This window comes from Salvelinus alpinus, chromosome 22 (assembly GCF_045679555.1).
Source record: "Salvelinus alpinus chromosome 22, SLU_Salpinus.1, whole genome shotgun sequence".
NCBI classification, from domain to species: domain Eukaryota; kingdom Metazoa; phylum Chordata; class Actinopteri; order Salmoniformes; family Salmonidae; genus Salvelinus; species Salvelinus alpinus.
The window spans coordinates 16678697-16693023 of NC_092107.1; the positions used below are offsets into that span (position 1 = coordinate 16678697).

The 14327-nt window shown below is 42.5% G+C and overlaps 1 protein-coding gene across 4 annotated transcripts in view; it reads left to right on the forward strand.

Moving 5' to 3' along the window:
- The window catches only part of LOC139549124 (leucine-rich repeat and fibronectin type III domain-containing protein 1-like protein), a 122444-nt gene that overhangs the window by 49745 nt on the left and 58372 nt on the right, over positions 1–14327 (forward strand). For all 4 annotated transcript variants that reach the window (XM_071359270.1, XM_071359269.1, XM_071359268.1 and 1 more), the window contains exon 2: positions 10978–11182. The gene's annotated coding sequence lies outside the window, so the exon portion shown is untranslated. The remainder of the gene's footprint in view (positions 1–10977; positions 11183–14327) is intronic.

Below are 14327 nucleotides of genomic sequence, written 5' to 3' on the forward strand. Positions count from 1 at the left end.
GCTCTTCGCTGGCCATGGCAGAACACTGATATTCCTGTCTTGCAGGAAATCACGCACAGAACGAGCAGTATGGCTGGTGGCATTGTCATGCTGGAGGGTCATGTCAGGATGAGCCTGCAGGCGGGGTACCTCATGAGGGAGGAGGATATCTTCCCTGTAACGCACAGAGTTGAGATTGCCTGCAATGACAACAAGCTCAGTCCGATGATGCTGTGACACACCGAGAGTCAGTAGAAAGTCCTCTTTAGTGTCCTGAAATTTCATAACTGTGACCTTAATTGCCTACCGTCTGTAAGCTGTTAGTGTCTTAATGACCGTTCCACAGGTGCATGTTCATTCATTGTTTATGGTTCATTGAACAAGCATGGGAGACAGTGTTTAAACCCTTTATAATGAAGATCTGTGAAGTTATTTGGATTTTTACGAATTATTTTTGAAAGACAGGGTCCTGAAAAAGGGACGTTTCTTTTTTTGCTTAGTTTATATGACACAGCTGTCATTTTTTGGGGTCCACAAATGAAACTGGTATACTTTTTTATTTGTCCCAATTTTCTTAGTCCTATTTTGGTCTTTAATGCAGGGCCGACAGATAAATTCCTTACTTTCTCCACCCTTCCACTTACCTCTTCCATTTTTGGTAACGCTGCAATTAATTGATTGTAATTTTGAGGAAAGCAGACATTTTCCACCAGTCCTATTTATGATTTATTTTATTTCCCCAAAATATTTTTTTGATCAATTAGTATATTTGAGTTTAACTATAATATTTGTTGGTGGATTAAACTGAAATTCAAACCCAATTTCTTTAGCTTGTTTTGAAAATAGTGATATTTTGGAGATAATTTCATTTTCAAATAACCAAAAGTGAGATGTTGTAATCTGAATAAAGGGGAAAAGACCATTCTTGAACATGGGGTGAGACATTTTTACTAATCTGCTAGAGAACCAGTTCGGATTTAAGTGTAACTTTTGTATGACTGAAGTCTTTAGTGAGAGGTCTAATGCTTTAATATTTAATCGTTTTTGCCCTCCAAATTTATATTCATTATATAAATAGGCCTGTTTAATTTTGTGTGAATCATCCGTGTACAATGACACATCTCTTTGTTTGTTTTTAAGCCCTGGATTTCTTGGCACTTGATATTATTGTTGGATAGTGGACAACCTTGTTTTACTCCTCTTGACAGATTAAAGCTTTCTGAGAAGTAGCCATTATTTACTATTTTACACCTATGGTTATTGTACACAACTTAACCCATTGTATAAGAGATTCTCCAAAATTGAAATATGAAGTATATTAATATATAAATACCAGCAGTACTTTATCAAAGTCAGCAATGAATACCAGGCTTGGTTTCCCAGTTCTGTCATAGTGTTATATTGTTTCCGGTTCTTGTAATTACCTCCAATGTTTTGTCAATGTAAAAAACCTGTCTGGTTAGGATGAATAACATCCAAAAATACCCTTTTATTTCTAAGTTCTATGCATCACAACACTGAAGTGTAAGGGGCCTCCAATTTCTTTAGTGGACTGGATCCTTATATTTACCACTTGGTTCCTGTTTCAGTATTAATTAAATCTGACCTTCTTGTTGAGTATCTGGTCATCTACAATTTTTATCGGAATGGTTAAAACATGCTAATAACGCTCCTCTGAGTACATCAATAAAGTTTTGGTATACCTCAAATGGTATGCCATCCAGCCCTGGAGTTATCCCAGACTTAAAGGCTTTAATTGCATCAAGAAGTTCCTCCTCTGTAATTTGGCCTTCACATGAGTCTTTCTATACAGCTGTTAATTTGACTTTATTAATAGTGGAAAACAAATCCTTACAATTAACTTTGGTTAATGGAGATGGAGGAGACTGAAACGAAAAGATATGCTTAAAGTACTTTGCTTCCTCTTTCAAAATATTGTTTCATTGGTGACTCATTCATTTGTAACAAGTTTCAGTAAATTCTTTTTTGGTAGCATTGAATATTTAAAAAAACATGTGGCGCATTTTTCCCCATATTCCATCCAGTTCGCATTATTTTTTATAATTTATTACACTGAGCAAAGCTTGTTGTTTTCTAGACATCAGTGTAAAATTGCCACTGTCACTTGTGGGCAACAAGAGCAGACAACCAGCGCAGACCTCATGCAACTATACACATTTTTGCATCTTTAAAAATGGCTATATTTTCCACCTCTTAAACGTATTCCTGGGCAGTCTGCTAAATTTTGCTGGGCCAACAGTGCCATTGGGCGTATTGTTGTGATCTATTAAAATAGTGGTTGTATGTGGGGGTCGTAAAGCAGATCATTATTTTTGCTTGATTGCAGGTAGGTGGGGTTAAAGACCCCCCTGTAACTGCTTCCCATTTACTGTTGGATGAGATGTCATAGTTTTCATGGGTCATTGACATAGCTTGTGGGCATAAAAACGGCCTAAATTGTGTGTGATCCCTTACAGACATTTTCTTAGGTGGGGGTGTTCATGTCAGCTAGGTCACCTGAACTCGCCTGAAATGTCATCCCCAAGGAGGTGGAGTATAGCTGTGTGTGTATAAAGTAATTGGCCATCTTGCAGCGATACTGGATGTAAACACTTTAGCGGTTGGCATGTTGATAAAGGGCCTTTAAGATGTGACATGGTTGGAGGGCTTTGGAAGACTGTGCAATGTTGAACGACATGTCCTGTAATGGAGGTTTCAGAGAATGTAAATAACATGTGCTCTAATGCCTGTTTTTATGTCTGTTCCAACATCGCAGCCCATTAGCGTGTCTACTCACGTTGCCGGTCTATAATGATAGGGGGCCTCACCAGGGTTCCCTCTCCTCTGCCCGTCAAAGTCCCTATTAGTGGAGCTGATTCTGACGTACGTGAGGCAGAGGACACAGCGCCAGGAGTTAGAGACGTAGGGGTGTTCGTCAAGCAACCACTCCGTTACATCACGGTGGCCAATCAGGCGGAGAGGATAGCCGGTCGTCACAAAATAACGAAATGGATAAATGAACGAGTACAGATGCAGCCGGAGGGGAGGGGAGGCTGAGGCGAGGGATGGAGCGGTGGAGGGAGGGCCAGGACGTCTCAAGGTCAAGCTGTTTATTGAAGTGAGAGACTGGGATCCAGGAGGACGGTGAGGGAGGAGAGTGAGAGAGACAAATAGATATAGAGAGATGGGGGATATGGTAAAAGCAGGAACAACATCGTTGTGTTGTGCCAACATTTAGATGAAGGGGTTTCAATCCCAATCAGCCTGAGGATCCGGGTTAGCTTAACTCTTCCACCCTGGTGCACTCAGTCTTGGAGGGAGAGAGTGAGGCTGGCATCCAGCGGCCACAGAGCTCCCAAAAGGTCATGAGGATTTGCTCTTAAATATAGCCCAGGCTGGAGGACCTTGTGCCGAGCCTGATCGAATTAAGTCAATTTAGTGGAAAAATATTACAACACGATGGCAAAGCACCTCCACAATTTCAGGGCAGAGGAAGTCAATGAAGAAAAAATAGTCCTACTTTCAAGTGCCCGAAAAATACATCAGATAAAGGGTTTCAAGAAGTAAAAGGAAGCTAGAATGGTTTACAATCTCTGGGCTGTATTGTACAGTTCGACTGAGGTCCATGTGTCTGGTAAAAGTAGAACCTTAGTTAAAGCAGGGCTACTCAAATAGTATTTGAGATGACCCAGACACACACACACACACACACACACACACACACACACACACACACACACACACACACACACACACACACAAAAACCTGTCCATGACACGACTGTTCAACTGTTCACACACCTCTTGTTTTTTAAATGTATTTAAAATTTATTTTTATTTATTTATTTAACACCTCTTGTTGGCAGAGAGACAGTGTTGCAGTTTTAATGCTTATTTCCTGCAATTCTACACATTTTGCCATGTCTTTTGTGTGCTCTAATGATGTCTGAATGACTCAAACATTACAACAATATCAACTGGGGGCTCCCTCGGAAGTCTAGGCCACTTGACACGTAATCTTGCCATCATAACTACAAGGTTTAGATAGTTGGATAGCCTAACTTAACGACTTAGCTAAATCTATTTAGCTGACATGGGCTAGTTGATTTTGAAATTGGACCTTGTTCATTCTACTATTACAACCACTGGAGGTTGGTGGCACCTTATATTGGGAAGGATGGGCTCGTGGCAATGGCTGGAGCGGATTGAGTGGAATGGTATCAAATACATCATACACATGGTTTGATGCCATTCCATTCAGCAGCCTCCACTGATTACAACTTAGGCTAGTCTCAACAGTAAGTTGAAACAAAAATTACGGGAACGGAGACCGTCTATTTACTATGGCAACCTTAAAAAAATCTGGAGTTAAAGAGGGACTGCCTTTAAAAAGCAACAACTCCCTTACGAAATGGCCGATGTGGCATCGATATTACTCAGAAACAGTTATTCTAGTGGCATAATTGACTGCAAAGTGAGTCTGGTCAAAAACGGAGTTTGGAAAGTCCCTGCGTCACACCGGGTAAAATAAGGTTGGGTTTTGATTTGACGATGTCCATTTGCCCACTAACATGGGGGGAACAGCTGCAGTGATTGATCGCATAGACAGTCAAATCAAATCAAATTTTATTGGTCACATACACATGGTTAGCAGATGTTAATAAGAGTGTGGCGAAATGCTTGTGCTTCTAGTTCCGACTATTCGGTAGTATCTAACAAGTAATATAACAAATTCACAACTACCGTATATGCACAAATGCACACAAATGTAAAGGGATGAATAGAATATGTACATGTAAATATATGGATGAGCGATAGATGGTATAGAATACACTACATACATATGAGATGAGTAATGTATGATATGTAAACATGATTAAAGTGGCGTTATTTAAGGTGACTAGCGATACCTTTATTAAGTCCATTTATTCAAGTGGCCAGAGATTTGAGTCTGTATGTTGGCAGCAGCCTCTCTATGTTAGTGATGGCTGTTTAACAGTCTGATGGCCTTGAGATAGAAGCTGTTTTTCAGTCTCTCGGTCCCAGCTTTGTCGCCTTCTGGATGATAGCGGGGTGACAGGCAGTGGCTTGGATGGTTGTTGTCCTAGTTGATCTTTTTGGCCTTCCTGTGACATCGGGAGCTGTAGATTTCTAGGAGGGCAGGTCATTTGTCCCCAGTGAGACAGACCTGCCCAGCAGCTCCAACTGTTTATATAGAACAACACCTCACATGTTTTTTTACTTGAGAAACACTGCACTAAACACCTTAGTTAGACGTCAAATTTAGCAACTAAAACATCCTCGACCAACACGTCAACGTTTCTTACAGATTTCTTGAGTTATCTTATCATTCTGGGGATTTTGAGGAAATGAAAGAGCCTTCTGCATCCACAGTGTCTCATGGGGGACAAACATCATTAACCAAATCCAGAATCGGTCAGGAGACATACCTCAAAGACTGAAATCTTGTTTTTATAATGAGGAACAGAAAAACATGTGCCAATTGAGGTGTTCAGTGGTTCTTTCAGGCTGGTTTATGCTTGGTCTAACAACATGTCCGTAGACAATTAGAATGCGACAAGTGTCGCTGGTCAAAACAACATTTAATTTATACTCTGGTGGAATGTCTGTAGACCGTCCTGCGACTGTTGGTTTTCCATGTCTCAAATGGAAAAGTCTGACCCTGTAGCAGCGTCCGTTGTCATGGTTACACGCAACGAGACAGTGCACACCCATACAGAATGATAGAGGCCTCTAGTGACCAGAAGGCCGTTTTAGCATTGGCAGTGCCATTGAAGGATGGTAGCCTAAATGCTTGTATTTTTAGCTCCAACAGTGCAGTGATACCTACCAATAACAATAAGAAGTTATTAAGGATGAGCCATGACCAGAATACAGTATATACTGTACCTATAAAGTGGGTAAAACAGCATGTAAACATTATTAAAGTTACCAGTGTTCAATGACTCCGGCTAGAACAGAGACTTTCGGGGCAGGGTACTGGGCGGAGACTGGCTAGTGGGGACTGTTTGATTGATAGCCTGGAGACAGAAGCTGTTTCTCAGTCTTTCGCTCCTAGCTTTGATGCACCTCTACTGTCTTCGTCTTCTAGATGGTAGCGCTGTGAACAGGCCGTGGCTCGGGTGGTTGAGGTACTTGATGATCTCCTTGTCCTTCCTGTGACACCGGGTGCTGTAGATGTCCTGGAGGGCAGGCAGTGTGCCACTAGTATTGCGTTGGGCTGACCGCACCACCCTCTGGAGAGCCCTGCGGTTGCTGACGGTGCAATTACCGTACCAGGTGGTGAAACAGCCCGGCAGGATGCTCTCAATGGTGCATCTGTAGATGTTTGTGAGGGTCTTAGGGGCCAAACCAAATTTCTTCAATATGTGCTGTTGCGACGTCTTCACCACACTGTCTGTGTGAAGAGACCATTTCAGGTCATTGTCTATCATTATAATTCTGCTAAATATGTGTATGCGACCAATAACATTTGATTTGATTTGATTATCTGTCATTATCAGGTAATTATCATTACCTTGTAAATAATGACCGTGTTCTGATTTATCTTCCTGTAATAATGAACACAAATTAGCTAAAGTTAAGATGTTGTCAGCTATGCTAGCTAACATTAGGAGATTCCCTAAAAACACGCCACTTCGATACAGCTACGATTGGAAGTGTTTTTTTTTTTAGCAGGTTAGGAGAACTTAGTTTAAGGTTAGGAAAACGGTTAGGGTTAGCGAAAACGCTTTCCTAACCTGCTTCGAAAAGCCACTTCCGGTCGTAGCTGCATCGAAGAGGCAGGTTTTTTGGGAGTGCTACCTAGCTAGAAACTAACCAAAACACTGTTTAGAAAGTTGCCTGGCTTGCTACATTGACATATACCAAATTACATATTAAACGGATGGGTTTATTGGTGTAAAATACAGCATGTTATTTGGACCACCATGCCGTTGATGTCATACAGCCTGTCATTTTGTGTTTATACTTTTACATAACGGCAATGACACGTTTGATGTCGGAAGGCAATAGAATGTTCACGATGTCACTGCAAGGACTGTCTACAGCCGAGATGGGAACGGCGTAACATGAACACGCTGGTGTTTAGAAGATTACATCTGTCTCTGCCAGACATTCTGGATTGACTGCAGTAAGACCCAGAGCCCTCGGCGCTATCTAGCAGGAGAACAGAGAACAGGCACGTCTCTTTCTTTTCTCTTTCTCTGCACCTCCTGTGCTCACATTTGCCGTTTCTTCTTTTATCTTTGCCACAACCGTCAAACTAGCAACCAGCAAATATTGAGCCTTTCACTCAAACTGCACCATTCTTGATCCACACCAACATGTATTATTATTATACCTGCTGTGGAGTTTTAATGAAATGGGGTTTAGATACATGGGTCTGGTGTGGGGCTAGAGCATGAGATGAGAAAAGGAGAAAAAGCATGCAGACAGTCCAGACAGGCACGCAGGCAGACAGACAGGGGGGGTTATATATAGACTAAATCGTTAGCGATGCAGTCAGAGTGAGAGGAGAGGCGAGCTGGGCCTTGCTACAGCCGCTGTAGAGACAGACAGGGGACAGGCTGAGGAGAGAGACGGTCAACTGCATCGTCTGCAAACAGGCCCGTACCCCAGAGGTGTCAGAAACACATCCACACCAACATTTGGCAAATGACAGCCACAAGGAGGGAGGACATTAACTTGAAATAATCAGACCAATAATAGACGCCAATAAGCCTAACGCTATGCCACTGGACGCTTGGATTTTGGGGAATGAGGGTGTGTCAAGACCCGTTTGCATATTCGTAATAAGGAGCAAATGGGATGCCTTTGCTAAAACCATAGTTGAATTGTCCCCCTGCTTGCAAAGCAGATTATTATCTGTTGGCAGTAATGCGGAGAAATGTTCCCTTGGGATTTCGCTAGGCTCACATCTGCCGGTCAGTTATCAGTAGTCTTGCATCTGTCGCCTTGGTACCAAAGCTGGGGGGGGGGGGGGACAGAGAGAAAAGATAAGAGCGGACCATTTACATCGCATGCCTTCACAGACTTTTTAGCGTGACTTATTGTAATGTATTGTGGTGAGCGCTAACCCATCGGTTTCACACAAAGTGCCTCACTCCTTAGGTTGGTTTTGCCATAGAGGCGACAGGGATGTGTGACTTGGAACGCCGCTGTAATACGAGTGACTGGATTCACATCACGCTGAGGCCGTCGCTCTCCACCCTGCAGATTGCGAGAGTGGGCTCCAATTATAAAGCGTTCGTTCCGTTCAATGCAAAGTGACATCTCTGCATCTATCCACCCACAGTGCTTCACAATGCTTCACCCACTGTTCTGGAATAAGCCATTGGACTGGCTAGAGCCCTCTCCAATCTCCGGACCCGTCTAGGGAGCCTTGGCGCACTCAGAATCACAAGTGTCTCACTGACTGCCATATTAGAACCGACGTGGTTTATCTTTGATGTATTTAAGTGTGTACTTGGCATGGACACTGGAATTACTTTTCAGTAGTATTTATGTGGCGGACTGATTCCTTTGTATGTTAAGATCTAAATGTGTAATCCTCTCCTCATGAACAGCTGTGCGAGGTCAGATAGTCTGGGTTAATATCAGCACTCTCAAAGGGTTCTTTTCTCGCCAGCGCTGAATGTCCCTATGGACAGATTGATTAACCATGGTCAGTGAGATGGATTGGGAGATGCGCACACGTATGTACTTTGTACACATACCCAGTCATGCACTCACACATCAGTTTTCACACACCAACACACACTTTTTTTTTAACCCATCTTAATGCATTCTCTATTTATTCAGGGTTCTTGTGCCTAAGTGGATATTTCAGACTGTCTCGCAGACACAACATGCGCGTTTACCCGGCACGGTCCACACACGCTCCTCATCCACATACAGCAGATGCCAGTGTTTCCTGTCTGATGTTTGTGTCGTGGTTTGGAAACCACGTCTGATCAAAGTAACCCGCCGGCGTTGTTTTTCTGCTGGTTGACAGGGCTGTTGAGCTGACGGTTACATCTGATCACTCAGCTCCCCCATATTGTTTTGTTGTTGTATTTATTTAACCTGTTATTTAACTAGGCAAGACATGACGGTGTGCTCATCTGGGTCAGGTGAACGGTCACAGATTCCTGTGTGTAACGTGTCCCAGAGTTGGGCCAGGTCTGTTCAAACATACAGAGCACGTGGGTACAGAGCGCACACGCCACAGACAAAGGGCCAGCCTGGGTATTTCAGTTCAGGTGACTCATTGAGCTGTTTTCAACTCCAACTTTCAGCTCAGTACATGGAGGATCAAAAATACAGGAAATGGTAGATCAGGGTGAGCTACCCCTTTACACATGGCTATACTGGTGAATCATTATCAATAATACCATATGTAGTGTCTTCTCCCTTCCTCTCCTAATTTGAATGTATTTCTGTAAATGACGGCAATGCTTTTTCGTGGCAACCACCAAGCCTCTCGTTAGATCATGAAACCAATGGGAGCATATGGGGTTTTTGTTATGCAGACGCTAATGAGTGGTTGTCTAATTACGTTCGTATTGCTGAGAGAGGAGAGAAGACAGATAGATGGAAGGTGGGAAAGAGCGAAGGAGTAGAAGACGGGAATATATTTGTAGGTAAATACCACAAATGAAATAAAAACACAATTATTTCCCGTCTGGTTTGAAAGCAGGTCAACAATGTGCATAACCCCAGAGATAACCATCAGTCTCTTTGTTTGGGTTGTGTGTGAGAGCCACTTTGTTGTTTTCCCATCCCTTTGTTAGTAAGGACTTGACAGTGCATCCGTGTGTTATTATGCACAGTTTTTCTACTCTGGGGCATATTTCCAACAGCATGTGCAAACAGTTCGAAGCAGGAGTGTGAGGCGGCGAGTTGGGCTGATTTGGAGTCGCTGCTGAGTTTAACTCGGCTCTCCCTCTGAGAGGTCAGCCGTGAAGGGACAGTTTTAGAGGGGAATAGATCTGTCTTGTACTCTCAGATTAATTTATTTTTATTTTTTATTGTTGCTGTAAATAGAATAGAATAAAGATAGAATATTATAGTTAAGTTGAGCAGCGCATATATAAGTTGATAGAATACATCTTGGATCGAATCCAGTCTGGAATAGAGTAGAATCAATTGTGGAATGTGTTTCGTCGTACCACATAACTGTTCTCTGATTTTGATTTCATTGTTGGTAGATTGTTCTACAACCTACCCTATGTTAGTGCATACCACATTTTTTTCTTAAAACATATCAAGCATGTACACTGAGTGTACAAAACATTACACCTGCTGTCTCAGCTGTCATGGCTATGAGCTTTTGTTCCCCATTTAAGCCTCAGAGGTATGTAAATTAAATACATTAGTACGTTCACCAGCAGGACATATTACATAATATGAGTGTGGAACTTTGTTAAAAATATAAACATTCTTCAGTATCGAGAAATGTATGACAAGCATCATGACAAGCATTGCTCAAATAATATACATGTTAAATCCATGTGAAAACTATGATACCTTATTGATGTCACTTGTTAAATCCACTTCAAATCAGTGTAGATGAAGGGGAGGAGACAGGTTAAAGAAGAATTTTTATACTTTGAGACAATTGAGACATGGATTGTGTATGTGTGCCATTCAGAGAGTGAATGGGCAAGACAAAACATTGAAGTGCCTTTGAACGGGACATGGTAGTAGGTGCCAGGCGCACCGGTTTGTGTCAAGAACTGCAACGCTGCTGGGTTTTTCACGCTCAACAGTTTCCCTTGTGTATCAAGAATGGTCCACCACCCAAAGGACATCCAGCCAACTTGACACAACTGTGGGACTGTGGGACTATGGAGTCAACATGGGCCAGCACCCCCGTGGAGCGCTGCCATGCCCTGACGAATTGCAACTCAATATTGGGAAGGTGTTCTTAATGTTTTGTACAGTCAGTGTATATCATGTTGTGTCTCTCTCTCTCTCTCTCTCTCTCACCCACAGGTCAATGGACATCCTCCACAAGGGACCCATTTGTTTCCTTTAGTGCCCAGTACCGACACCCAGATGCTGCTTAGGTAGTCAACCTTACCGCCCGCTCACCGGCACCCTGACCACATAGTTGCCCATGTCTGCCCTCCTCTGCTAGGCCAACACAGCCCACAGTCTTCATGAGGATCACGACCCTGCCAGACCACACCAGATAGAGGTATGTATATCAGTACGGTGTGCCTCGATACATCTCGTATTGAACAGCCCTGCCAATCCTGGAATGTTACGCAGTGTGCATAATGGACAGACTTTCCATTGCATATTGTAATGAGGCAGCAGTGGCTTGATGGTGGACAGCTGTCTTGGACTTGGTCTTGATTTCAGAGGCATGAAGGGGGAATGTTGACATATCCAAGACGAGAGACAGCTCCCTCACAATTTCCAATCTGCTGGCCATCTGGCCCATCAATAATGGTGATTTTGATGAGTCCAAATCCAAATCCTAAACCACCAGTTGGGTTTGTGTGATCTCATTTCCAAGAACTGAATTGATAGAATGTAAAGGAAGCATTTCCCATTCCTATTCGTCTTAGCTGAGGTTTAAGGGCCCTGTTTAACTTTTCACAACCGGTTGCCATGGCAGCACCTGTTACAACGTCCCTCTGGGAGAGCTGCCCTTAGTGTGTGGAGGTTTAAGGTCAAAGGTCAGTGTCACAGCCTTTATCAAATACAGGGACCTGCTGTAGCCTGTCCCCCGAGGCAGCTGCCCCTGTCTGGCCTGGGGTCACAAGTCAACTGTACCTTAACACAAAGTGACAGGTCCCTTAACGGGGTAGAAACTACCGCAACACTGTACATAATTAAAATCTGCTTGTCCATTAGCACAAACTCAACTACTACTTGTGAAGTTGAAAAATAATACTGTAGCTGTGCTTATGTCCACCCAGGGTTTTCTTGTGTGCCAGCCCATGCTGTCTTAATTTATTCAGGCACTTTCGATGTTGCTTTAAAAGCCAGTAACATTGATGTGCACCCTACATTTAGCGGTGAATTGATCACTGAACTAGCTGTAACAAAAAAAGAGAAACGGGCATAATGCTTGAAGATAACACAGCATGCAGTCTGAGTGAGTCATTTTGTAATTTGCCTGGATAGGTCTTGCAGTATTTCTCAGCTATTCTGAGACCTTGACATTTCTGTAGAAACACGTAACGGACCTTAAAGTGCCCTTTTTCTATTTGCATGTTGTTAAGGTTTTTTATTTAAGGAAAACACTGAGGTAGAAATGCCAACAGGTCATTTTGGGGTAGGTGGTTGTGTTAAATGTGCATAAATTGGTATTTCTGCATCTTTGAGTTGATGGAGAAAAACAGAGAAGAATTCCCTTGGAAGGATTTGTACACTCTGGAGCCATCTTGAATATTGACTTTGATATTGACATTACAGAGGGGTGGCTAGTTGGATGGCTGGGTGGGTTTAGGGTGGATGGATACATGGGTGGGTGCATAGGTGGATTGGTAGAATGTTGGATTGGTTGATGGATAGTTGGTAGGGTAGGAGATGAAGAGCAGATCAGAGAGGGTAGGATAGCAGGATAGGAGGAGGAGGAGGACAGGAGGATGATCAGAAGAAGAGGGAGAAGTGGAGGAGAGGAGAGGAGAGGAGGAAGAGAAGGAGTGAGGAGATGAGGAGGAATGACTTTGATAGCAGCACAAATATCAAACCTAAGCAGGGATGGGCTTGATTAAAACCCTGGATGGGAGACCAAAAGGCATAGCTGTAGATAAATCAACAGTCCATTAGGAAGTGCTGCCCAACCTTCACCATGGAAACTCGTATATACAAATATAATATTTTTGTTAAAGTAATTTTTTTTTTACTTTAAAAAAAACTGTGAAACCTATTAAGGAAATCCTTTATTTTGTAGAGGTTACATTCTCAGAAGATACTTTTCATAAAATGTATAGATGACTCATATAAATCACATACGGTATTTTGTCTTAAATATGTCATACCATATCTTTGTTGGCATCATTTAATTTATTCAATTGTGTATGACATAGAAGGCATATAAGTCAACGCATATACAAATACACCACTGACATATAAGTCAACGCATATACAAATACACCACTGACATATAAGGCCACACGTACAAAATCTTACCAGATTCTTATTAGATTGTTGTACAAATAATCTTCTTCTGCCATATACGATTATTTCATTCTCATGATTCTTTTCCATGTGTTGGAGATTACGATGGATGGATATGGGAGCTGAGGCAAAGGTGAAAGAGGAGGAGAGAGATATGAAGGGATGTAGATGAGGGACAGGTATAGATGGGTTCGGTGGGGGCAGTGGGAGACGGGGATGAGTCGAGGCAGATATATCCAGGGAGGGAGTGTGTCTTCTGCCGGGGTAATTCACTGGGAGTTGCTGTGAAATGGAGCAAGTCTGCTGAGGCTGCTAGAGATTATTCAAACCCTTTTTCCCAGGGAGATGTGACAGAAGAGAGTGGCTCTGAAATCAGACTCAATCAAACTGTACTGGGTCCCATCACAGACTGCAGAGTTCCTTTTCCCTTGGGCACCCTTGCAGCACAACTATAATCAGATGAAACATAGGCAAAAACCGAAGGACATTTTCGACTGCGGGACAGGGGAGAATTCATATATTCATCTATGCATTTTGTAGTTTTAGTAATACTAGGCAAACAGTATTACAGTATGGCCATGGAATACTTGATTTCAGCTAGTTTTACATAGGAAAGGTTGATGAAGCATACTCGAGTTGATTTTATAATGCTCTGAGGCTGAAGGACTGGCTCTTCTTCACATGATGGAGGAATAAGAAGTAGGCAAACTGACAGAAATGCTACTTTTTTTTATCCCAGCATCACATATGGATAAAATACCCCGTTGTGAAGTTTGCTTGATTTCCGTGTATGGTAGTTCTAATACCTTCGATGGTTTAGAGCATGGGTCAGGCAACAGCGGGGTTGTGTGTTTCATTCCCACATGGGCCACATACTGTATATTGCATATGTCTTACTGTTGACAGCTTTGGATAAAAGTCTGTTAAATGACCATATTTTGGGGATAGCATAGCATCATATACCACCTTATTCAGTGTTATTTGAAAAAAAAACGTTACTTTATGGAAGCTACGTTATTTTATCTGGGTGAACCACACAGTAATGCAGTGCTGTGACAGTCCGATAAAGACTTCACAGACTTGTCTATGACGGAACTGTGAGATTTGAGGAACGATCTGACAATTCAAAACCATTGAATATGTCTCACTACCGTTCATCCAAAGTAATAGCGGCAGTAGTGTAACAGATGAAACGGCACACGGATTTA